Below are 27,201 nucleotides of genomic sequence, written 5' to 3' on the forward strand. Positions count from 1 at the left end.
TCGACTCATTCATTATTCCGGTTTCATTTCACACTGCCAGGTCCGTGCTGTCTGTTTTCCTCCAGAAAGCACTGTTCTCATAACCTGGTGCAACATCTGCCTGTCTCAGACAAAAACAGAAATTGTTGTAAAACCTCAGCAGAGCTGGAAGCATCTGTGCAGATGAATCACAGTTAAAATTTCAGATCCACTGAGTCCGTCCCCCCACAGATGCTGCCAGACTTTCTGAACATTTCCAGCAACCTCTGTTACTATTTGATTTTCAACATCGGCAGTTCTTTCGTTTCTTTCTTATTTTCAACCAACATGATTTGGCTAAAGATTATGTTAAATGTTTTGAATATGACTGCGATAGAACGGCCAGATTCCACCAGCCCGCTCCTGCTACTTGGTTCACGTGACCAATGCCTTTCCACTTGGTCACCGCGCCCGACAGCTGCATTTCATATAAATTGACAAATTCATGGTACTCTCTCGGATTGGTAATCAGGAGCGAGATTGTTTGAATTGTTGAAAAAGTAAGATAAACTGAGAAAATACAGGCTATTAAATGGGGAACCGAAAGGGAAAGAGAGAATAGTGAATGTTAGTGTTCTGACAAAATTTAAATGTCATTGCTGAAGATGCAGAAAATGCTATCATTCACAAACATAGCACAGTGTGGAATGTAACTTTTGGCACAAGCAATGCAAGCAGATTGAAAAATCTTAGTCTGAAAGTCTTGTTGCAACTGTTTTAGTTTTGATGAACGCACACATGGGTTTCAGTGCTGTTATGGTCTCCTAAACTGCAGAAGGAAATCCTTGCCTTCGAGGATACGTGGGGAGTGTTCACTGATTCATCCCAGTAATGGCAGGACTGTCCTCTGAAAGCATATGAGTACAATTATTCAATACTCCATGGAGCTTGGAATAAGAGGTGAAGGGAAAGTCTCCATTTACAAATTAATCATTCAGTAAAACTCAATACAAGTACACATGAAGTGATGGAAAAAGTGGGCAAGAACATGGAAATACGATACACAATAGCTCCGATAATTACTGCGTGGAAAGTATTGAATTCAGATCTACAGTGGCCTTTGGTAATGACATTTACTGTCCAGAACTAGTCTTCACTGGAATATATATCGCCCTACTGTGATGTATTTGAACTTCAGTTACCTTCAGAAATAGCTGAGACTCACTCAGGACATGGAGATTTCGAGAAATCATATTTAAAAAGCAAAGAGTTCGTCGTGTAACTGTGAAATCTTTAGGTCACCCTCAGTGTAATCCTTGACCTCGTCCTCCACCAAAGACACGTGAAGAGTTTAGAAAGGGCACAAACGCTGCTTCCTGGATAGCAAGACATTAGGAATCCCTGGGACGGGGTTTACTGAGACATAAAAGCATCAGAAAGGATATAAATTGTTTCATCGTTATGATAGAGAGAATGAAGTAGCTTATTCACGAGATGTGGAAATGCTGGACAAGAAAAATGCAAGCTTAAACCGAAACAAAAGAGATTTTCACATAATGAGAGGTTTGAAGTGACGAGATCGGGGAAGCTCCTTCTTTCGAGTGAATCTACCAATTCAGTTAGAGCTTCAAAACCACTAGTGAATGATTAAGAAAAGATTGAATGAGAGTTTCTTCCACTCAATAAAGTTATTGAAATCCTGAATGACTTTCTGGAAATAAAACGTTTTAAAAGACGCACGAACTAACATACAAGGAGGGAATTTACCATTGAAAGAAAGGAAACGTGGGTGTGGATTAATTTCGAATTTGTTTTTATTTTCAGACACAAAGGCATTTCACGAATACGCACAGCTGAATAAGATTGAGTATAAAAAGTTCATGAACTTAAAAGTTGTAGCGTATTATTCAAGGTGAAGCATTGAAAATTGGGCTGATGTTTTAACATAACTGCAGATGGAAATTACATCCAAATGAGTAGCAATTGAATCATCACTTGGAGACGTAACGCCTACTTTAAAGATTTGACCACACTCACATGATGTTAGGTGCATTTCATGCTTTCTTATCTCCACCAAAAAGTAGACTCTGTCTTTTTTTGTGTGTTTCAACCTCTGTACGTTTCTGCAGCACACCATTTCAGCTGAAAGATGCTCAGACTAAAATTGAATGCAATATTCAGACAGTCCTATGCGACCAATCTTTTTTTATTATTATTACAATGATCTTTGCGGGTTTGCAACAAACTGCATAACATGAAACCAGTTCACCATCTATTTTCCCGGAACTTAACGCTGTGCACATGGGAAACGGCATCCATCTGCTGAAAAATCACCTTCGGCTCTCTCTGCACACATGTCTCTTCACGTTTTAAATATTTGCAGTGTGTTTGTTGATCAAGGAGTCATTATCCAGAAAAGGCCGTTGTTCAATCCACAAAAACGGATACTTTCCCATAAACGTGGCTTTGCTCAATATCACCTACTATCCGTACCCCTCAACAAGACGACAAATTGAAGCTGCTCCATGTGAGGCTCAGACCTAAACCTTTGGCACAGCACAGCCCACTATACTGGCACAGAGGTACCATGCACTGGTGATCTGCAGCACTTTGAGCGACACATTATTGCTTACCGCCACATTCCTGGTTGTACCTTAACGGTTGGGAAACCGAGTTTCTCTGATTCCATGGGTGGTAACTGCGATTACGCGATAATTTTCACCAATGGTTTTGACCCCTTGTGAGGCAAGTGGTGAGCTACTCATTGCAAAGATGGTTACATTGTTAAAATGTACAACTTCAACTTTTACATTCACTAACCCATGAGCCTTTTATTTTGTTTTTGAAATGTAGAAATCTTAAAATCTTCATCTTGAACAGACTCAATGACAGGTCTCCATTGTGTCTCTGGCATCAAATTCCAAAGTGGAAACCCCTCTAAATTCTTCCACCACAGTCCGCTGTTTGGGAAGTGTTCCTGTTTTCGGAAATGCACTTCCCCGTGTGTTAACTGTTGCTCCCAGTATGCGCTCTGGCACTGCACTCATTTTCCTTCTGATACATGCTCACTGTGTTGCTGAGATCATTCAGTGACTAGGTGTTGTACAGACCAGGAAAATGATACAGCTCAAGGTTTTTGCATTGTTGAATTCAATTGTCAGTTTAGCCTTATTTAGGATTTTGAAATTGTCAGTTCTGTGCAAAAGTTTGTGTCAAAAATATCTGAGCGGAAGTAAGGTGTTCCGAATAATGACATTGAGCACTATGCGCTCACCTCCAGTCTGGAAAACAATTCCTCACAGACAATTTTACACCTTCTGCTGTCACGGGCTCTTCATTCTGTTGACTTCAAATCGCCACAGAATTCAACAGACCTTGTTACATTGTCATTTCTTCATTTTTGTTCAGATCATTGCGAGCAGGTTGTCACAGTGGGAGTGTGCTTGCCCCACAACCTAGAGGTCAGACCATACATTTGGAACTGTATTATGCTAATTATCATTTCACCAACACCAGGGAGAAATATCTGCTGCTCTGCATAATTTACCCAATTCAATTACTCATGCAGTCAGATAGGCCATGGCACTGGGACGAGGTGGCTGAGAGGTTAAAGCCGTGGACTGCTAACCCATGGTGCTCTGCACGCGGGGGTTGGAATCCCATTCTCGTCGCTGTTATCGATACTTTTCAGTGTTGCTACTTTTGCATGACCACAGCTGACTTACTGAAATTGGAACTCCAATGGCCAGTTTCTATGCATTACGCCATTATAAAATCTCAATGAATAATTTGAGCCTGTTGCCTAAACTGCATTGAAATGTGGATTGAATTGAAATAATGAAAAGGAACGCGTTTCTCTTTTCCAAGTCAAGTTGCTGTGAACTTTTATCAGGAAAATGAAATAACGAGAGATGCGAAGTGCATGTTTATGCAATGCGATTCTTAATAAGTGATTTGTCAGATGAAATCTGGAGCAGGTTGGGTAGAAGTGATTCATCTTGGTGAGAAGAGCATAGAGAGACAGCACAAAATAATGGTGATATTTCATAAAGGGCAGGGGATGGGTGTCGGGGCACCGAGAACTGGCTGCAAATGCAAAGTCGAGAATTGCCGATGTGGGTGCCGTGCATGGGCATGGACAGACTTACACACTGGTCTCGCCCTTTCCCCTTGGTCTCGCCAGTGATGAATGCCGAACATAAGATACAGATAAAGGCAAGATGTGGGAAGCAAGCTCCCTCTCGTTTTGCACACACTGGATGCATCACATTGAACTATGAACAACTGGAGAAGTCAGCATGTTAACTGCAGGGAATGAACCCAAACTGTGTATCAACCGCAGATTAATGAAGCATAAGCATGAAAAAATATTTCAAGTGCCTTTATACGCATGTCATTAACAGATGTTTCGTTCGAATACACGTGTGGCTGAAAGAAGAAGACACCACATTTCAAGGTGGATGACAACAGTACCAATTTTGTCTTGAAATTGAGATCTATTTGATCACTTCACACAGTGAACAAGTTCAATTTAAATAATACAAATCACATTCCCTCACCTGGAATAAAAGTATGATTGCATTACAAATATTGTCCTTGCTAAGTTATACTTACTCAACATGAAAAATAGGATGCAATTTTTATTGAACATACGTCAATTAGCACCATTATCTTACTTCGGATTGACTGCAAAATGCACATGCTAACTAACGTTTAAGAAAGAAAGTCTTTTGGAAATAACGATTCGGTGGTGATTAAGAATAAGATTAGGTTCTCATGATGTGGATATTTCACCAATGTTTCCAGTGGTGGAAATGGTCAGTGGGCAGTCTTTCTATGATGGTATAGAGGTGTGTGAGCTGCCAGGGATGAGAGCTCCCACCTCATCTGGAGCAGCGTCTGTTGACATGGACCAGGGAGCTTTGTGACATCAGTCTGGGAGTTCCAAGCTCACCTGGAGCAGCTTTTATTGACATGAAACCGCAGGGAGCATTGGGACATCAGACTGGTAGATCCAACCTCAACTGGATCGCTTCTATTGACATGGAGCAGGGAGCATTGGGATATCAGACTGGGAGCTGCAACGTCAACTAGAGCAGCTTCTATTGACATGGAGCAGCTAGGAGCAATGGAACGATAGGTTGGGAGTTTCAACCTCACCTGGAGCAGCTTGCATTTACATGGAAGAGGAGGGAGTATTGGGACATTGGGCTGTGAGAAAGGATATTCAACTATTTTAATCTGAAGTAAATTAGGTTTCAACACTTCAGATGTTAATTGATTTATGAAAAATCTCTTCCGGAACCTTAATTAATTCTATAGATATTAAAGACAAGTCCTATAAATGTTCAACTCAGGAAAATGCATTGCTACAGAGAGAAATGGGAGTGATGTTTCAAGTCTTTGACTTTTCTTTTGTGTTCGACTCTGCACCGGATTAAATCACCGGTTTTTCACTCATTTCATGTTATTCAGTTTCCTGCACATACAGAAAGGTCATTAACGTAATCTAAAGCTGAAAATTAATGGGAATATGCAATATTGTGATTAGGCTGGAGTTTACCTCTAATTATGGTGGAAACACAGCAAAGTAAATTGTAATTTCCTCGATCAGCAGTGACCTCACTAATTGGCTGATCAGATTGTGAATGGTAGTTTTTTGAAGGACAATTTAAAGTGAAACAATAATGTTGATTATCTTTGTTCTTTGTTCACCTTGTGACTGTTACTGCTATTGCTCATGTCCTTGTTTGCACCACAGCTGTGCAGCTGGCCAGTGGTACAACCATTCGTATAGCTGGCGACTGATCAGGTGGTTGTAGCTTCGACTTTTACTTGGCGCAGTCGCATTGTGGAGATTCATCACACATCCAAACTAATCTTTCTTGCTACACTGAGGTGGATAATATTTGAAATTTTCATCTCCACGAACGGAAATTCTTTCACTGTCTTCTATCAGTTAAACATTACCAAGAACGATCAGAGTTAAAAATTACACAGCACCAGGTTGTATAGAACAGGCGTATTTGGAAACACCAGTATTCCATGCGGTGCTTCTTCATATGGTAGTTGTCAACTGCGGGACTCTAATCTGGCTTTGTGTGATTTTTAAATTTGTCCACCCCAGTCCAACACCAACAGCTCCAAGTCATGGGTAACATCGACACCACGAACGGACGGTTAAAGTCCAGATGATCTTCCAAAAGATCACGCACGTTGACACACACATCAAGTTTCTGCAGAAAGAACCCACCTGATGAAGGAGCGGCTCTCTGAAAGCTCGTGATTCCAAATGCACCTGCTGGACTATGCCCTGATGTTGTGTAATTTTTAAAAACTTTGTCTACCCAACTCAAACACTGGCACTTCCATATCATAGAGAACATCAGTCATGTCCCAGCGCTGTCAGAGAAGGCAATCCTGGAAAAGCCCCACACATTGCTCATAGGTACGCTTCGTTTTCAGAAACCAACCCACACAATCGCTGCATCTCCTGTGTCTGAAAAGCACAGAAAAGAAATAGCTGAGACTCAGTTTTGACAGTTTTTTGAAACTCTTTGGAAGTGGAATCAGATGAGAATGAAGGATGAACTGTCCGACTGTGCAGGGAGAGGGAAGACACTTTTCCCTTCTTTCAAGGGCTGGGGTATTGACTAATCTAAGGCATTAAACAGCTTCCTGGTAGAGCTACTCTCTCTGCCTCAGGAAAAAGAAGTCCTGTTTAAAGAAGTCAAGAAGTTAAAAATCGCACAACACCAGGTCATAGTCCAACAGGTTTAATTGGAAGCATTAGCTTTTGGAGAGCTGCTCCTTCATCAGCTGGTTGCGGACTACACAGTTGTAACATACAGAATTTATTGCAAAAGGTTACAGTGTGACGTAACTGATATTATACATTCAAAAATAACTTGATTGTTTGTTAAGTCTTCCATCTGTTAGAATGACGACGTTAAGTTCACTTCTTTCTTATGTATATTGCGAAACTTTCTTTTCATAGTTACATTCTCAGGTGAACTTTAACAATTAATGTCAACCCAGAGAATATGTTGAAGGTGTTAGTCCCTGTGTGCTCTGTCCGTGCCATAATGTTTAGACTGTCGCTAATCTAAAAATAAAACAACACGCTGCAGGCAAGGATGCTTTGAGACATGGTACATTGGTGAAACCGAAAAGAGGCTACAGAACGGATGAATGGCGACTGCAAATCAATCAATAGGCAGGTGTGCCCCTTCCAAGTTGGGGAACACTTCAGTGGTCCAGGACATTCGACCTCGGACATTCGGGTGACCATCCTCCAAGGCGGACTTCGGAACAAGCAGCAGCTGAAAGTGCCCGAGCAGAGGCTGATAGCTAAGTTCGGTACCCATGGTGATGGCCTCAAACGGGACCTTGGCTCATGTCAAAGTACAGGTGATCCCATTACCCTATCTACACAAACAGACCCTCCTACACACACACACACACACACACACACACACACACACACACACACACACACACACACACACACACACACACACACACACACACATGTTTGTGGGGTGAATTTGTACTTACAGATTTGCATTGTACTTTGCTCAAAAACTGTATGAATCCATGAAAGGCTGTGTTAACTCATTTTATAAAATTAGAATCAGTCTAAACATTATGGAACAGACAGCATCACACGGGGGCTGACACCAATTGTTAAAGTTCACCTGAGAATGTAACTTTAAAATAAAAAGATTTGTGCTTTACATATGAAAGAAGTGAAGCTAACATTGTCATTCTAACAGATGGGAGACTTAGCAAACAATCAAGGTATTTTTCAATGTACAATTTCAGTTACATCACACTGTAAACTTGTGCTATAAATTCTGTGTCTTACAATTGTGTACTCCACAACCACCTGATGAATGGGCAGCGGTCCGAAAGCTACTATTTCCAATTTAGTCTGTTGGAATATAACCTGGTGTTGTGCGATTTTCAAATTTGCATACCCCAGTGCAAAACCTGCATCTCCAAGTCATTCAATCGAGGCACTCTGGTCACAGAACCAACCTTTGTGCATTCAACTTATTAAATTCCAGAAAAAACCTGAATGTTTCAGGAATGATCATTTTTGTCGTACTGAGCCTGAGCAGGCAAAGGCAACTGCTGTCAGCGTTTAATCCCATTTGAATTCACCTCCGACATGAAATTCTCACTGACTCTGACAGAATTGCAATCTTTGCTGTTTAGTAATGTCAGGAATTCATGTTCAATTTATGACTTTCATAAGGAACAGCAAATATTTTTCCCTTACTGGAAGTCAACATTGGGAAATAGCAGTGAGAGAGCTGAATTTCAACACTTTTGCAACGAGGAAGAAAGATGCAATGCTTGCAAATTTTCTTGGTGACTTTGTTTTTGCCATATTGATTCAGTTGAAAAATGACAGTTATTGAGTTTTTAAAAGTATGGCGAGAGGCCTTTCAGCCTATTGCATCATTATCAATCATCAAACATCTGGCTTGTAAACACAGTTTCCAGCACGTGACTCATCGCCTGGTGTGGTCTAACATTTCAAGTCTTCATTTAAATTGTTATTCAATTTCTTAAGGGCTTCAGTGGAACAGAAACACCTCTGTGAACGAACAGTACTGAGAGAGAAACTCTTTCTCAGAGCCGTTTGTCAGTTTTCCTCATGATGCTGTGGAAAATGTTTCTGCACTCACATCTGAATTGGTTTACCCTGTTTCTTCTTCAGCTTCCGTATTGTTTTTATTAAATGATTTAGATTCCAGTACAGACACAAGGTGCAGGTTGCAGAAGTCACGTGTTTGCACTTTCACTGACACTCTGTCTCGCGGGACCTGCAGTCCTTCCCCACGCTGATTCAGACAGCTCTGTCCTTCCTGTGACATATCCCATGGAGAATGGAAGGACAGGCATTAATAACCCGCACTTCGGAACGTTGCGACAGTTTTAAAACGTTTGCACTGCCCCAGCGAGGAATTAAGCTCCTAACCCCCGCATAACTTGCGGCGACACGCACCACTGGACAACAGTTTCAAAGGAGACCCTTCAATCCGTTGTGGCTCCATTTGTCAAAAACAGCTGCTTAACGACTCGAATCGTTTAGCCAATAGCCTTATAGGTATTGGCAGAACATATTCACATCTGAATATTTCTTCAGGTTATAAGGGTTCCTGCCTCTCTGACCCTGATGGACACAGAGTTGCAAATTCCAACACCGGCCGGCCTATAATGCTTTTCCACACATCGACTTAAACCTTTCTTTCTTTCTCATTAAATTTCTGGCCCCCGTGATCGATCTCTCCGTCGATGGGAAACATTACTTTCAGTCTACCTTAGACATACACCTCATTACTTTGTACATCTGAACCGTGCCTTCTCATAAATGCCTCTGCACCGTGACAAACATTCCCAGTCTGTCCTACCTCACTTCATGACTGAATCTCTTCAGCTTAGACACTATCCGAGTGAATCTCTCTTGCTCCTTTCCCAGAGTGATCACATCCCTGGACTCATGTGAATTGCAGACAATTGTCCAGGTAGAGCCGAAAGAACCTTTTTTTTTACATTCTGCACCAGCATGTGGTGTGGCTCTGCAGCATAATTGCCTAGCGGTCTGGAGTCACATGGAGGCCAGATCAGTTCAGGACGGCCGATTCCTTCCCTCAAGGCCTTCGGTGAAACAGATGGGTTTTTCAGACAACGGATTTAGCATATTCTTACTTGGAGGTATTTCGTGCATTTGTATTCTGCCATCGTCGTGGTGTGGTGAGAATCGAACCCATCTCACCAGAATATCACCTGGCCTTTTGTATTAACAATCCAGTAGGCTATCGCAGAAAGCCGTAATGGCTGATCTTTTCCAATAGAGTCTCCTTTCCCCAATTATTCTCTGTGTTTATTTATTGAGCCACACGCTCCAATAATCTCTGGTCCATGTCAGTGAAAGCTGCTAAAAGAGAATTGATCTCACAGCCACAATATCCAAACGGATCGAATGATTTGAATGTGCCAATAATATTATAGCCATAAGCATTACATGTTGTTGATGCAGCCAACTGGCGTGTCTAAAGCGTGTTGAACCTTTAACTTTGTGGTGACAATGTTCGAAATTTCATTTTCCTATTTGGATCAGTGTTCTTGACATTGGCAGTTGCAGCTGCTTATGCTTGCATCAGCTCAGGATCAGCTTCTTGTTCCCAGTAAATACTGCAACCTGGAGAAGGATGTGTTGTGGTTATATAATAAATGAGTCATTCTTTGGGACTCAGACACGGATCTGGTAATGTTAAAGTTCGACGAGTAAAACCTGGAATGAAAATCTGACCTCAGGAACAGAGAAAATGACTTTAATTTCCTGCAATCCCATTCATGCATGACCCTTATGCAGGGGATGCTACCATCTTTACCCAATCCTGCCTACTTGTGACTCCAGGTGCAGAACAACATAGCTGGCCCTTAATCCGAGAATGCCGACTCTGTGGGTATGCTGGCCATTCGGCCCATTCCAGTCGACACCATCCCTCCGAAGCACATCCTATCAGACCCACACTCCATACCTATTCCATTCTCCTTCATTTCCCATGGCTGATCCCAGTAACCCGAACACATTCAGACTGTGGGAGGAAACTCACACAAGCAAAGAGAGAATGTGCAAACTGCACACAGTCAGACAAGACTGGGATCGAATCCATGTCTCTCATGCAGCGAGGCAGCAGCGAATCAGGATGAGCAACAAATGCTGTCCTGACCAGCGACATCCACACCCTGTGGATACATCAGGAAGAATAAAAACACATTCACAACTTGGTCAACGGGACTTACGTCTGCGTGGACATGCTTTGAACCAATCGTTCACCCCGGGTAGTACAAGGACACCGATATCACAGAGAAACCAGGGCAATGCGGAATTCAAATACCTGCTGTAGTGGAAACTCACTTACTCAGTCAAACTGGGGGCAGACTGTTCAACAGTCCCGTGTGTGGGAAGGTCTCAATGAGCAATAAAAACTCCAGAGTAACCAGCAAGATTACATATCCCAGAAGGAAATCTATTAAACTGTCAACGCTGCTGTTAATCCCAACCAGCTGCCGGTTTCATAGCGTCAAAGTCATAGACTCACGCAGCATGAAAACAGGCCATTCAATCCTACCATCCCATACTGAACATAATGCCAAACTAAACGAGTTGAATCTCACGGTTCCTATAATTGCTGAGGGTTAATAATGCCCTTGTAATAATATTACTGCATTGTTAATATGAATGGCCAGATGTAGTTCTGTGGACACGTGTTCAAATCCTGGCATGGCAGATGCTGGAATTTTATTTCAATAAATACCTAGAGTTGCAGAGTCTAATGATGATGTTGAATCAGTTGTTGTAGGTCTGATTCACGAATGCCTGATAGGGTAGGAAACTGCCATACTTATCTGATCTGGCTGGCATATGACTCCAGATCCAAAATATCGTGGTTGATTCTGAACTGCTCTCTGGGCAATAAGTAATGGACTCGGCATAAATGAATAGCTTTTTTCTAATCCCACTGAAACTTTCCAATTCATTTATCGATCCAAATATCCTGTAAATATTGTAAATGTACTTTCATTCATCACTGTCTCAGGAATTGAATTGCACACATAAACCATCCTCCGTTTTAAAAAAGCCTCTCATGTCTTATTTTAAATATCTCTCTTTTCACCTGAAACATTTACCCTCTCGTCTTGAAGTGTCGCTCCTTGGAGAAAAGACAGTTAAAGCTAACTCTATTCGAACTCTCAATAATTTATAAATTTCTATCAGGTCGCCTTTCAACCTCCAGTGCTCGAGTGAAAATATTCTCAGCCTATCCAGCCTTTCGTTATAACTCAAACCTTCCCCACTACCAATATGCTGGTACACCTCTTCTAAACCTACTCCAGCTGAATAATTTCCTCGCTATTAGTGGGCGACAAGAACTGGGCACAATATTCCAGAAGAGGCCTCACACCATGTCCTATTCAACTTCAACATAACGTACCAACTCCTACACTCAAAGCAGGCAGGATGATAATTCTTTATTAACCATTCTGTCTATATGTGAAGCAAACTAAAAAGAAATATTTAACTGCATCCCTGGCCTCCGTTTTCCACAAAACTATGCAACGCCCTATCACTTATTGTATAAGCCCTACTCTGATTTGACGTAGCAAAATGCAATACCTTCCATTTATCCAGATTGAACTCCATGTGAAATATTTCAGCCCAAATATTCCAGAAGATTAAGATCCTTCTGGAAACTTAGATCACCTTCTTTACAGTCTCCAATTCTGGTGTCCTCTACAAGCTTATGAACCATGGCTTCTATGAGTTCCATTGTTTTCTCATATAGGTCAATGATTTATACTTATTTGTCGGGGTCATCATTTAGCAGTTTGCAAATCAGGTAATAATTAGTCATGTCGTTAACCATGAGGAAGAAAGCCATAGACTGCAGGGAGATTGTAAACAATTGGAAAGAAAATGCGCTGAAAGGAATTCAATCCAGTGAAGTGGGTGGTAATGAATTTGGGGAGGAACAATGTTAAATGTGTGAATACTGAGTGGTTCAAAGTAATTAAAAAATTGGATTAGACATTCACGAATTTTTGAAGTTGATTGGACAAGGGATCAAGTGGTCTCGAGGGGTTGGAGATACTTTCTGTTCTTAACCGCAGGTGGGAATATAAGAGCAGTAAAATAATGCTGGAACTTTAGCAACGGCCTATTCAATGGCCTATTCAAGTTCAATGGACAGGGGAATCAGTTGGACGGAAGTGCGTACTGCAGGTGCTGGAAATCAGAATCAAGATTAGAGTGGTGCTGAAGAAGCACAGCAGGTCAGGCAGCATCCGATTTGCAGAAAAAATAACATTTCGAGCAAAAGCCCTTCATCAGGAATAAAGCTGGGCGCCTCGAGGGTGGAGAGATAAACGGGAGAACTGAGTCTGGGAAGAATTTAGCTGAGAGTGCAAGAGGTGGATGGAGATGGGTTTAAAGGTGATAGGTCGGAGAAGAGGGTGGAGCGGATAGGTGGGAAGGAAGATAGACAGGTGCGACAGGTCAGTAGGATGGTGCCAAGCTAGAAAGTTTGAATTCGGATACGGTGGGTGTGGGAAGATGAGGAAACTGATGAAGACCACGTTGATGCCCTGGGGTTGAAGGGTCCCGAGGTGGAAGATCTGGCGTCTAGTGGTGAGGGAATGGCGGTGGAGGAGACCCAAGAACTGCATGTCCGTGGGAGAGTCGGTTGGGGGGGTAGTTGATGTTTTTGGTCATGGGGTGTTGGGGTTGAATGTTGCGGGTGCCCTGGAAATGTTCTCTGAAGCGCTCTGCAAGAAGGTGTCTGTTGGCCCCAATGTAGAGGAGACCGCTTCGCGAGCAACAGATGCAATAAATGACACGTGTGGAAGTGTACATGCACATTTGATGGATGTGGAAGGCTCATTGGAGCCTTGGAGGGATGTGAGAGGGAAGACGTGGGTGCAGGTTTTGCAATTCCTGTCGTGGCAGGGGAAGGTGCCACGAGGGGAGGGTGGGTCATTGGAGGGCGTGGACTTGACTAGGTAGTCGTGGAGGAAACAGTCTTTGTGAAAAGTGGATATGGGGTGGGGTTGGAAATATATCCCTCGAGGTCAGTGTTGCTGACACTTTTTACAAACCCACTGATTTCCACAGCTATCTGGATTATACCTCCTCCCACCTCTTGCGCAAATTTTACACTGTATTCCCAATTCATCCACCTCAATCGCATCTGCTCCCAAAGGTCCAGCTCCACTACAGCACACACCAGATGGCCTCCTTCTTTAAAGACCGGAATTTCGCCTCCTATGTGGTTGCAGATGCCCTCCAACGCATCTCATCCATGTCCCGTACCTCCGCCCATGAACCCCACACCTCCTACCACAACAAGGACAGAACACCCCTGGTCCTCATCTTGCCCACCAACCGCCGCATAAATCGCATCATCCTCTGACAGTTTCGCCACCTCTAAACGGATCTCCCCACCAGGGATATGTCCCCCTCCCCACCCCATCCGCTTTCCGCCAAGACCATTCACTCTGTGACTACTTATTCAAGTCCACGCCCTCCAATGACCCACTCTTCCCGCTTGGCACCTTCCCCTGACATTGCAGGAATTGCAAAACCTGCACCACATCTACCTCCCCACCTCTCTCCAAGGCTCAAATGGAGGCTTCCACATCCATCATAGTTTCTCCTGCACTTCTACACATGTCATTTCTTGTATACATTCCTCCCGGTGCGGTCTCCTCTTAGTTGGAGAGAGGAGCTGTGTTCTCGCAGGGCACTTCAGCGAATTTCTCCAGGATACCCGCAAGAATCAACCCCAGCGCCCCATGGCCAAACATTTCAACTCCCCCTCCCACTCTCCCGAGGACATGCAGGTCCTGGGCCTCCTGTATCGCCACTGCCTCACGACCCGATGCCTGGAGGAAGAAAGACTCATCATCCGCCTCGGGACCCTTCTACCCTATGGCATCAATTTGGACTTCACCCGTTGCCTCATTTCCCCTCCCCCTACCTTACCCCAGTTCCCATCTTCCAGCGCAACACCGTCCGCCTGATTTGTCACACCTGTGCATCTTCATTCCCACCTATCCACTCCAACTTCTTCTCTGACATATCATGTTCACCCCCGCCTGCATCCACTTAGAGGACTCTCAGCTACCTTCTCCCCAGCCCCACACCCTTCCCATTTATCTCTCCATCCCATATGCTCCGATTCTCATTCCTGATGAAGGGCTTTTGTCTGAAACGTCCATTTCTCCTGCTCCTCAGATGCTGCCGGACCTGCTGTGCTTCTCCAACATCACTCTAATCTTGAAAGGAGTCAGTTGATTGAGAGGGTTTTCGGATATTTTCTATTGTTGACCACAGGCTGTGGATGATAGCAGAACTTTAGCAACAACCAGTTTAGGGAACAGCTAAAGGACTGAGCACAAGTCTGGTCACCGCATAAATCAACATTTTTCTTAAAATTGTTAGATAAAAGATGGAAGGCTGAAGTATGCAACTTTGCCCATCAAGACCGTTTCACCAATGAGCTTATCACTGATTCCTTTCCAAGTCAAGGTGCTGTGGGCCTTGGAGGGGAACTTGAAAATGGTGGCGTTCCGTTGCATCTTCCAACCTTGTCCTTATAGTCAGTACAGCTGTTGAGCTTTGAAGGTTCTGTGAAAAATGCCCGAATGACTTACTCCAGTGCATCTTATAGTTGGTGCACTCTGCTGCAATTGTGCCTTAGCGGTGAAGAGAATGAATATTGCGGGTATTTAAGAGGGTACAATCAAGTGACTGCATTGTCGTGAACCGTGTCCAGTTCTTTAAGGAATTATTGAAGTTACACCCATCTAGGCAAACGGAGAGATTTCTGTTCCTCGTCTCATTTGTGCCTTGCCAACGATGTAGGATTCACGTGGCAATGAGTTCAGTTTATAATCAAAAAATGTCTCAAGAACATGTTGTTGTTGTCAAAGTGTTTATGTAGCCAGTTTCTATACGTTTTTCCCCGAAATAATAGCTCTGTGGCCGATTCCACGGGGTAATTTGTTTACAGCAAAGTTATTGAATGTCAATGAGATATGACTAGATTCTCATTTGTCAGAGTGATCATTACTCTATTTCGTCCTTGTGTGGACCAATCTGATTCCAGTCGCTGTCTGATTTCAGTGCTTGAAATTTCAACCGTTCTTCACATAAATGTCTCTACCTGCCTTATTAACATGTAAGGACGCTGCAGGGGAAAGCAGAGATTTACGGACATGTTGTCAACACTGGAGAAAATGGTGCTTTGTGGAATGATTGGTTAGGCTGGGATTATTCTCCTTGAAACAAAGGAGGCGGAGTGGAGCTCTATAATCACATAATAACATTTATAAACGTTCAATGTTCATGGGATCTTGACAGGGTAGTTACGGGCAGGTGGTTTCCCGTCTGGTATGAGGAAACCACCAGAGAACATGAACTCAGAATTAGATATTGCCTATTTAGTTCAGAAATGAGGAGTAATTTCTTTGCTCAGGGGCCAGTGAATCGGTGGAACTCCTTGCCGAAACTATTGTTGAGGCTGAGTTGTTGTGTATTTTCAAACTGTGCCAGACAGATATTTAACCATAAAGATGATGAAGCGTTGCCGAGGCAATGCAGGAGAATGGAGTTGAGGATTATCAGATCAGCCATTAGTTCGTTGAATGGTGGAGCAGAGTCGATGGGCTGAATGGCCGACTTCCAATCCTACATCATTTGATCTAACGCTTTATTTTATTGATACCTTTAGAATTCTGTGGGGATGGGATGAAGTGATAGAAAAGGTTTCTCAAACTGATCAGACAGATCAGGAACTAGGCTCATAAGTTCATGACCAAGAAATTTGCTGTGGCCTGGAGACAACAAATGGCACTGGGCACACCGCAGATGGGTATGTGCAGAAGTTGTGTTTGCGAAAGAAAATTGGTGGACTGTTGCCAACTTGGTGATCACGCTGGATGATGGATCGTGGTATGATTCACACAGCAAAAGTTTGTGAAAGAATGAAAGATTCGTTTCATTGGAAAAGTTTTCTGCGTTTCCAATTCAATTGACTGTTTAAAATACAGATCAAAACTTTGTGTGGAGTGTGACATTAAAATTCAAAATCCCACTGGATAAACCATTGCACCCGAGCTCCTTATTTGTTTCACTTTCATTCGATGTAAATTCATAGAAAGTCAAGATAGAATGAAAGGAGGAAAGAAACGTTGCCCTCCTTTTCATTATCCCAATTTAACTTACAACATAAACAAATTGGTGTAATTCTACTTTGATATGGTATCGATTTATCACCAATCTCCGGTGCAATGAAGGGAAAGAGCAAGATTCTCTATCCAATGTATACTAAAGATGCGAGGCACAAAGGGAAACCACAGCTGTGTTTGATAGAAGTAACAGCCAGAGTAGGATTCAAATCCACACATGCACAGTGACAGAGCCTTAACCTCTGGGCCGCTTCAGCTCATTGCAAAGGGGCTCACATGTGACCCGGTCAAGATCACATATGGTGCATGGAGGGGATAAGAAATTCCCTGAGCGGAATCGAATCCACACCATTATATTTCTACTTTCAGTGAATAATACGACCAGCAAAATCCAAGGAATTGACCTCTTCCTTGGAAGGGATACCTTGTCCTTGATTTATTCCGAGTCGGAACTGTCTCAGAATGAAACAGCAAACATGAAATTCCCGTCACATTCACCGCACATTTAGTCTTGGCGCATAATTTTTTCAGACCGTTTCTCTCTCACGTGAAGAAGTATATATGGAGAGAGAAGTGAAGGTGATGATTTAGCTCGATGGTCCTTCTCATATGGTTGAACCTGAACTGGGTAAAATTCCCGGAAATGCAGTTTTGTTCGTTTCTTTTTATTAATTTTGCTGCAACTTCACTCTGGTCATTGCAATGATCGGAAGTGAATTGGATTTATGTGATTGGAATGTTTAATGTTGTATTCAATTTGCTCCAAAATTATTTCAGCTTAAAGAAAATACTGATGAGAAAAAAACAGAAGGTTAAACTACAAAACAAGATGCCAGTTTTGAGGTCAGTTACTTTGGCAGATTTCAGTGTTTATCAAATTGACCCAACATCATGCCGATTATCCTCCCATCTTTATGCCATGGGATTAAAGAAGGAAATCGATCTCCAAGAGACGGGTCACTTCCTATTCATTATTGAATATCTTCACTTGACAATATACAAAATCTGCTCAGTTCCATTTATAATGTTTCATGTGGAATATTAATAGAAATCTTTTAAAACTCTATTTATTTTGCTGAATCTTATTCAGCCGCATTCGTTTCCGATATTTATTTACATCTAAAGTCGTCCAAATTCGACATTGTTTCCTCGCACCTTCCACACCCCCCCCCCCCCCCACCCCACCCCCCACACACCCTACTTTTACACTTTTACCTGACCACAGGCTGACTCTCTCCTGGTGAAACTCACTGCTTCTGTGTATCTAAATGTGCCGTTCCAAATATTTTGGAAACGGTTTCTCTGAGTGACAGAAAATCTGCTCCCATCATTTCTGTGTCCAACATCAATGGCTTTGAATGCCTGAAGATCAGAAAGTTGCGAACTTGAAAGAATGAATTTACCAACTATTTACTCTCTCCAAACCTCAAATATTCTGGAAAACTTCCATTCGTTTTTCCTTGGTTCAGTTTCAAATTTTCCAAACCACAAATAAATAAAATTCCATTCCCACTAAACGCCGTCAGCATTGTCTCTAATGTCTTAGCAGCCCAGTAAACGCTGGCAGTGTCCTCTCTGATAGAATCACAGATTCCCTACAATGCAGTAAGTACAATTCACCCAATCGAGTCTGTAGGGACACTCTGAACAGCATCTCAACCAGACCTTGCTCCTGTCTCTATCCCCGCAGGCCTCTGGCTTGTGATTTCAAATAAACCTGCTGGAATAAAACCTCGCATCGTGTGACTGCTGACCTTATCACTGCGTTACCAATGGCTAATTCACTTAACTTACTGAATTCACTCCCTGGACACATCAGGGCAATTTAACCTGTCCAATCCACCTAACATACAGACTTAAGAGCAGTGCGAACCACTGAGCAAATGTACCATCACACTGAACACTATCTGTATCATGTGTAATGGCTTTTCACACTGGTAACTCATCCTTGTGAAAGCAAGCTGCGCCCATCAACCGGAATTCAATGCATCCAAACGCGCTTCTACGCTGTACAACCTCATTAGTGCTGCTGGAAATGTTCCTGCACTCAAGCCTGAATGGGTTTACTCGGTTTTCTTCTTCAGATTCCTGCTTTAAATAAACATATCAGTCAGGAACAACTCTATATAATGGTTTTCATTGCAACACAAACACAATGTGCAGGTTGCAGAAGTTACGTGTTTGCCCTTTCACTGACACTCTCTCTCCCCAGGAGCTGCAGTCCTTCCCGTGCTGATTCAGACAGCACTGTCCTTCCTACATAGAACATAGAAAAATACAGCACAGTACAGGCCCTTTGGCCCTCAATGTTGCGCCGATCCAAGCCCACCTAACCTACACTAGCCCACTATCCTCCATATGCCTATCCAATGCCCCGCTTAAATGCCCATAAAGAGGGAGAGTCCACCACTGCTACTGACAGGGCATTCCATGAACTCACGACTCGCTGATTAAAGAACCTATCCCTAACATCTGTCCTATACCTACCACCCCTTAATTTAAATCTATGCCCCCTCGTATTAGCTGACCCCATACGTGGAAAAAGGTTCTCACCGTCAACCCTATCTAAACCCCTAATCATCTTGTACACCTCTATCATGCCACCCCTAAACCTTCTTTTCTCCAATGAAAACAACCCCAAGTGCCTCAGTCTTTCCTCATACGATCTTCCTTGCATACCAGGCAACATCCTGGTAAACCTCCTCTGCACCAGTTCCAGTGCCTCCACATCCTTCCCATAGTATGGCGACCAAAACTGCACACAATACTCCAGATGCGGCCGCACCAGAGTCTTATACAACTGCAACATGACCTCAGGACTCCGGAACTCAATTCCTCTACCAATAAAAGCCAGTACGCCATATGCCTTCTTCACCGCACTATTTACTTGGGTGGCAACTTTCAAATATCTGTGTACATGGACACCAAGAGCCCTCTGCTCATCCACACTACCAAGTATCCGACCATTAGCCCAGTACCCCATGTTTGTGTTACTCCTGTGACATGTCCCATCGAGAATGGAAGGCCAGGCATTAATAACCTTGACGGGGGAACAGTGCGACAGGTTTAAAACATTTACGATGCCCCCAGAACTGAGCCCTGTGACAGGAGGGGACACGAACGACGGTAGTGTGGAGGACAACAAAATCGTAGGAGGTCCTTCAGCCTTTTGTGGCTGCACTTGTCCAAAATAACTGCTTAACGACCTGAATCAAGATTTCCATCATTTAGCCCATAGTCTGATATGTCTTGGCATCACAAATTCACATCTGATTTTTTTTTTTCAGTTTAGAAGGGTTTCCGCCTCTCTAACCCTTTCCGCACATATACTGAAACCTTTCTGCCTTTTCCCGAAATCTCTTGGCCCCAGTGTTAGATCCCTCCATCAATTAGAAACGCTTCTTTCAGTCTATTCTATCCATATCCCTCATAATTTTGTACATCTCAGTCGTGTCTTCTCCAATCTCCTCTGCTCGGCGACAACCAACCCCAGTCTGTCCAATCTTTCCTCATAAATGAAATCTTCAGCCCAGACAATATCCCATTGAATCTCTCCTGCAACGTTCCCAGTGTGATCACATCATTGCTATACTATGAATTGCAGAACTGCACACAGTAATCTAGCTAGAGCCGAATTAACTATTTTTTTCCTATTCTGTTACAGTATGAGGGCGTCGCTGGTTCGGCAGTATTGTTTGCGATCCCTAATTGCACAGCGAGCAGTTGAGGCTCAATCGTACTGCAGTGAGTCGAGAGTCACATCGAGACCCGACCAGGTAAGAATAGCAGGTTCCTTCCTCAAAGGACGTCAGTGAACCCGATGGTTTTGTTTTTTCAACAATTGGCCATGGTTGTATAGGTGTTATTAGATTCGGAATTCCAGATATTTATTGAATCTCAATTCTAACACCTGGCATGGTTGGAGTCAAATCCGGGTCCCTGGTTCATTTGCTTGGTGTCTCAGTTAACAGTCCAGTGATAATAGTGCTCAGCCATTGCAGAAAACCCGTGAAACTAATCTTTCTCAATGAAGTCATTTTTCCTCGATTTCGTCCTGTGTCATTTTCCTGAGCTTGACCCCCAGTAATCGCAAGTCCATATCAGTAAAAGCTGCTGCCTGAGGATTGGCCTCACAACAGCGGTAACCAAATGGATCAACTGGTCTGCAGGTCCCGATGGTGGGGTTGGGGCACGTTCACCCAGCCACATTGACCACAGCAGCACAGACTGAACAGTATCAATGTGAGAGTCAGTGTTAGATTCTGCAGTGTCTTAATGAAATAGGAAATGAAACCACAACCACATGATGAAAGAGCAGCGCTCCGAAAACTAGTGCTCAGTTAAACCTGTTAGACTGTAACCTGGTGTTGTGTGATTTTTAACTTTGTACACCATAGTGCAACACCGGCATCTCTAAATTAATGACATGGGGGTGTGGGACGGAAAGTTCAGTTAGTGATCGAAGGAGGGAGAGATATCTCTGAGAACGGATGGATTTGAATTCTGGCGTATGAAATACAGAGATGTGAGCGAGCAGAATTTGAAGGGAAATGATCATCACCTTGGAGAAAATTACCATGTTAAAACAACTGATTCGTTTGTGTTTCACAAAACTGGGGCAGATAGAGAAATTAGTGCCATGACTTGGATTCGAGCCGAGGTTGCTACGGCCACAACGCAGAGTGCTGACCACTATACAATCACGTCATTCCACAGACGAGCACACTGGCAGTGGGTGATAACTACAGTATCATAGGAAATGGTCGGCAGCGTACCAAATCCACAATATCAGTGCTAAGCGAACAGTGGCAGATTTGTGGGAACTCAGAATGGGCTGACCGTTAAATATCGGTTCCCCCAATGGCTGTGGTGATCCCATCATTAATCTGCTGAAGGCTGGGATAAATAGATTTCTCCAAAACATCAAAATCTCCGGGGACAGTGCAGGTGTTGTTGAAATGTATGCTTCAATTGTAATGCAGTTTAACATCGGCTATTTCACCAGTTTCCCCCCACAAGGCAGTAACCACTGCTACCACATAGTCCAAATTCACAGCCCCAGAATCAGAGGAGTTGAGTGGCGCAATCAAGAAGATCCAACTGGAAGTCGGGATGGGGATGATTTCGTACAGATACTCGAGGACTCCAGTGACCCAACCGGTGAATGCACGGTATTTCTATGACGTTTTAGAGGCGGAAGAAATTCCGAGGTTGGGAATGCTCCTGGTCAAAGGCAGGGCAGAAGGGAATTTTTTTTTTCCCAGTTTATAGCAATCAATAGTGCATCTTGCTGAGACAGCTGAGTGCCACAACTAGAGCGTGGGCGGCTGGTTTGAAGTTTGAAATTGCTTCACAATCACCAACTTGCCTGGAATGAATTGCTTTCACCATTTTCATTTCCAATTGTTTAATATCTCCCTGCAGTCTGCTGCTTTCTTCCTCATGGTTAATTACATGACAAACTGTTGTATGATCTGCACACTGCTAAATCACGGCCACTACAGGTAAATATAAATCATTGATCTATATGAAAAAACAATGGAACTCACTGCAGGCATGCTTCGTAGGTTTGCAGGCGATACCAAAATTGAAGACATTGAGGAAGATTATCTAAGTTTCAAGAGGATCTTATTCCAATGATTCGTTGGGCTTAAAAATGTGATATGGAGTTCAATCTGGATATATGAAAGGTATTATATCTTGGTACAGCAAGTTGCGTAGTGTTGGAGAACACGGAAGCTAGGGATGCAGTGGCATCATTCCTTGTAGTTTGCATCAACTACAGACAAGATGATTCAAAGGCATTTCACATACTTCCCTTCATTGTTCAGTCCTTTTTGTATAGTAGTTGGGACGTTATAGTGAAGCTTTGCAGGACATTGATGAGGCCTCTTCTGGAATATTATGTCCAGTTCTGGCCGCCCAGTTGTAGGAATGATATTATTCAGCTGGAGTAGGTTCAGAAAAGTATGCACCTATGTTGCCATGCGTGGAAGGTTTGAGTTATAATGAAAGGCTGGATAGGCTGAGACTATTTTCAGATTTGAGATTGGGGTACTGGAAAACCACAACAGGTCAGGCAGCACGCGAGGAGTAGGAGAAAAACTTTTCGTGCAAGTGTCGTTCATCAGGCTCTTCCCCGAAATGTCGATTCTCCTGCTCCTCAAATGCTGCCTGACCTGCTGTGCTTTCCCAGCACAACACCCTCGACTCTGATCTCTCATCTGCAGTTCTCACTTTCTCCTAGTTGACACTGTTTTCACTTTAGGTTAGGAGTTTGAACGGCGACCTGACAGAAGTTTATGAATAATTGAGAGGCAAGTTAGACTTAACGGTACCTGCCTTTTCCCAGGAGAAGGTTTTCAAGACGAGAGGGCATATGTTTAAGATGAAAAGAGAGAGATTTTTTTAAAAAAAAAGACATGTGAGGCATTTTTTTAGAGAAGGTGTTTTACGTGCGCAATTAACTTGCTGTGGAAGTGATGGATGAGGGTACGTTTGCAAAATTTAATGACAATTGATTCCAAACATGAATGAGAAAGTGGCATTTTAAAAATTAATTTATTCATGCCTAGTACATCAGTTATTTCCCAGAGGACATTTAAGAGTCAATCATGGTATTATCCATCTGGAGTCTCCTGTGGGTCAGAGCAGATGAATATGACAGTTTGCTTCCTGAACTGGCATGAGTGAATCAGATGGGATTTTCCACACAACTGATTCAGGTCATCACGAGAATCTTCAATTCCAGGTACTTATTGAATTCAAACTCCACTATCTGTCATGCCCAGGACCTGAACCCTTTGTCTCCAAAATAATACTTGGGGTTTTGTTTAACAACAAAGTAATAAAACTACAAGGGCATTATAACCACTCAATGGGTACAGGAGGAGGCAGATTGCACTAGATTAGTTTGGCAGGATGTTCAGCATGGATTGATTGCACTGACGGGCCTGTTTTCATGCTGTACGACTCTATGATAGACGCTATGGAACAAATAGCTGGTTGGGATTAACAGCAGCATTGACAGCATAATCGATCACCCGATGGGATATGTAATCCTGCTGGAGTGTCCGGAGATTGTTTTGCTCAGTGATCCCTTCCCACACACGGGACTGGTGAACGGCTTGTCCCCAGTGTTACTGATTAAATGAGTTTTCATTTCTGTAGTTAATTGAATCCCTTCCTGCAGTTCCCACATTGCCCTCCCTTCTCTGTGGTATCGGCGTCCTTTTTTCTACACTGGGTGAACAATCCTTTCAAATTATGTCCACACAGATACAAATTCTGTTTTCCATGTTGTGAATGTATTTTCATTCTTTCTCATTCACCCACACGGTGTGGGTATCACTGGTCAGGACAACATTTAGTATTCGCCCCTCGTTCGTTGCTGTCTGGCTGCACCACAAACCTGGGTGCAAGCCCAGCCTCGGGTCTCTGTCTGTGGGCAGTCTGCACGTTCTCTGCGTGTTTGTATTTTTATTTCTCCCTCTGACCAAAGATGTGAACGTTACAGGGATCAACAATGGGAAATGCAGGCTTATGAGATAGGGAATACCGTGGGGTCTGGTGGGATGCGCTTCGGATGGATGTGTGGACTGGAAGGGCCGACTAGACTGCTTCCCCACACGGTGGGGATTCCTGAATTAAGGGTCAGCTCATGTTTTTATTCTGGTTCTACAGTCTCTCGTAGGCAGGACTGGGTGAAGATGGTAGAATCCCCTGCATAAGGGACACGATTGAATGGGATTGCAGGAAATTAAAGTTATTATCTCTATTCCTGAGGTCAGGCTTGCATTTCAGGTTTTATTCGTCGAACTTAAACATCACCGTTTCCGTGTTCCAGTCGCCAAGGATAACTAGTTTAAAATATTACCCCAACACCATCTTCTCCAGGTTGAAGTCTTGACTGTGTGGAAGAAACTGATACTGAGCGGATGCAAGCAAATGTAGCTGCCACCGCCAGTGTCGGAAACACAGATCCAAATAGCAAAAACATCTTTTAAACTCACCACTGCAAAGTTAAGGGCTCCACACGCTCCACTTATGCCACTCAGCTGTCTTAGCAAGATATACAGGAAATCGCTATGAGAGTATAAACGGGGACAACCATTCCCTTGATCAGGAGCACACTCAACCGAGGAATTTCTTGCGCCTCTATACCATCATCGAAGGACCGCACGCTCACCTATTGCATCATTGTGCCAGAGAGTAACTCTGCACACACATTCCCATTCCCATTTCCGGTTGGATCTGGGCGGCTGTGCCGATATTGAGCTAAAATGCTATTGAAGCATACATTTCAACAATATCCTGTCCCCCGAGTCTTTGATGCTTTGTCGAAATCGATAAATCTCATTTTTCAACATTCTCATTCAAGGGATCTCCACAGCCTTTGAGGATATCGAATTGAAAGATTCAGCTCATTCTCAGTTCCAACATTTCTGTCACTGTTCGCTGAGTACTGATATTGCACATTTGCTGTTCTTCCGAACATTTCCACTGCTATTATACTTATTGCTGCTTGCAAGCATCCTGTTCTGTGGTTGCTGTGATCGTGGTTGTCGGTATTTTGCATTGTGACCACAGCAACCTCGATTTGAAACCAAATCACGGCACTAAGTGTTCTCTCCGTTGTCTTTTTTGTGACACATGTTAAGAAATTAATTGTTTGATCTTCAAATTCCGCTCTCTCACATCTCTGCATTTCATATATCAGGATTCAAACACACCTGTTGTCAGAGATTTCTCTGCTTCCCACGATCATTTAACCTCCTTTCCGTCCCTCCCCCCATTTCTCTGAGGCAATGCACAATCAATTACTCTCTTTCACATTCATACTGTTCTGTCTGTCCTGCTGCTGCGGTCACTGTTTTTGGGTGAACGTGCCCCAATACCATCATCAGGACCTTCAAACAAATCGATCCATTTGGATACCGCGGTTGTGAAATCAATCCCCATGTAGCAGCTTTTACTGACCAGAGTCAATTGTAGCGTCAGGCTCATGGAAAATACCCAGGGCAGTTTTGGTGAAAATACCTTTTATTGGAAAACATGAGTTTTGTGGCTTTCTGCGTTGGTGTTGTGGTAATTTCATGGGACTGATAATCCAGAGACCGAGGTAATAGTCTGGGTAATCGGGCTTGAATCCCACCATGCCATGATTGTCAAATTTGGATTCAAAAAATATCTGCAAGGAAGAATTTAATGACTACTATAGGTCCATTGACAATTGTTGAAAAAAAAATGTTTCGCTGATGTAATTTCAGGATGGAATTTGCTATCCTTACTTGGTCTGGCCTGCATGTGACTTCAGACTCATAACAATATGGTTGAGTCTGAACTACCCTTTGGGCATATCGGAATGGGTAATAAATTCTGCTTCGCCAGAATCGCCCTCATACTAATCCAGAAATATTACAACAAATGCTCATTAGGCTCAAGCAAGAGTGTTGTGTGCAGTTTTGCAGGTCACGTTATAGCAGGGATGTGATCACACTGAGAAAATTGCAGGAGATATTTACCGGGATATTGTTTGGGCTGAAGAGTTTCAGTTGTGAAGAAAGACAGGACAGAGTGAAGTGTTTGTCGCAGTGCAAAGGAGATGCAGACAAGACATGATTGAGTTAGGGTATGGACAGGGTTGACTGAACGAATTTCCCATTGATGGAGGGATCGATCAGCAGGGGCCAGAGATTTAAGGAGAAAGGCAGAAAGGTTTGAGAAGATGTGTGGAAAAGCTTTATCAGCCAAGTGGGTGGTTGGAATTTGGAATACACTTTCTGCATTTTTCAGAGCGACAGAAACCCTTATAACCTTAATAAATATTCAGTTCTGTACTCGTGATGCCAAGACATATAAGGCTGTCGGATAAGCATTGTGAAATGGGATTAAGTTCATTAAGCAGTGTTTTTGACAAGTGTGGCCACATTTGGTTGAAGGGCCTCCTCTGACACTCTTGTCCTCTGTAGTATAATGGTTAGTGTCCTCGCCTGTCTCAGGGCTCAATTTTCCGCTGGGGACAGTGTAAACGTTTTAAAACTGTCGCTCCATTCCCAAGTGCGGGTATTGATACCTGTCCTTCCATTCTCGATGGGGCATATCACACGAAGGACAGTGCTGCCTGACTACAGGTGGGGAAGGACTACAGCTCTCAGGGAGGCAGAGTGTCAGTGAACGGCCAAACACGTGACTACTGCAAACTTCATCTTGTGACTGTGTTGGAATGAAAAGCATTTGACAGACTTTTACAGGATTGAATTATTTACTAGAAGCAGGAAGCTGAGGAAGAAACAACATTAACACATTCAAATATGAATGCATAAACATTTCCCACAGCAGGAATGAAACTGTAAAGGACAGAGTAGCGTTTCGATACATTGAATTTGGGTTCATTTGTTTTGATCAGTTTTACCAGTGTATAAAACCATTAAAATGATGCAGCATTTGCTCAATATGATGGAACATTGTGTCAGT

At 43.1% G+C, this 27,201-nt stretch overlaps 1 pseudogene; it reads left to right on the plus strand.

Annotated features, from left to right (window-relative positions):
* Positions 1 to 27,201, plus strand: part of LOC148146481 (uncharacterized) — a 181,252-nt pseudogene that overhangs the window by 26,892 nt on the left and 127,159 nt on the right.

The sequence above is a fragment of the Chiloscyllium plagiosum genome, unplaced genomic scaffold (genome assembly GCF_037043375.1).
Source record: "Chiloscyllium plagiosum isolate Xiang-an unplaced genomic scaffold, Cpla_swu_hap1 HiC_scaffold_21, whole genome shotgun sequence".
Classification (NCBI taxonomy): domain Eukaryota; kingdom Metazoa; phylum Chordata; class Chondrichthyes; order Orectolobiformes; family Hemiscylliidae; genus Chiloscyllium; species Chiloscyllium plagiosum.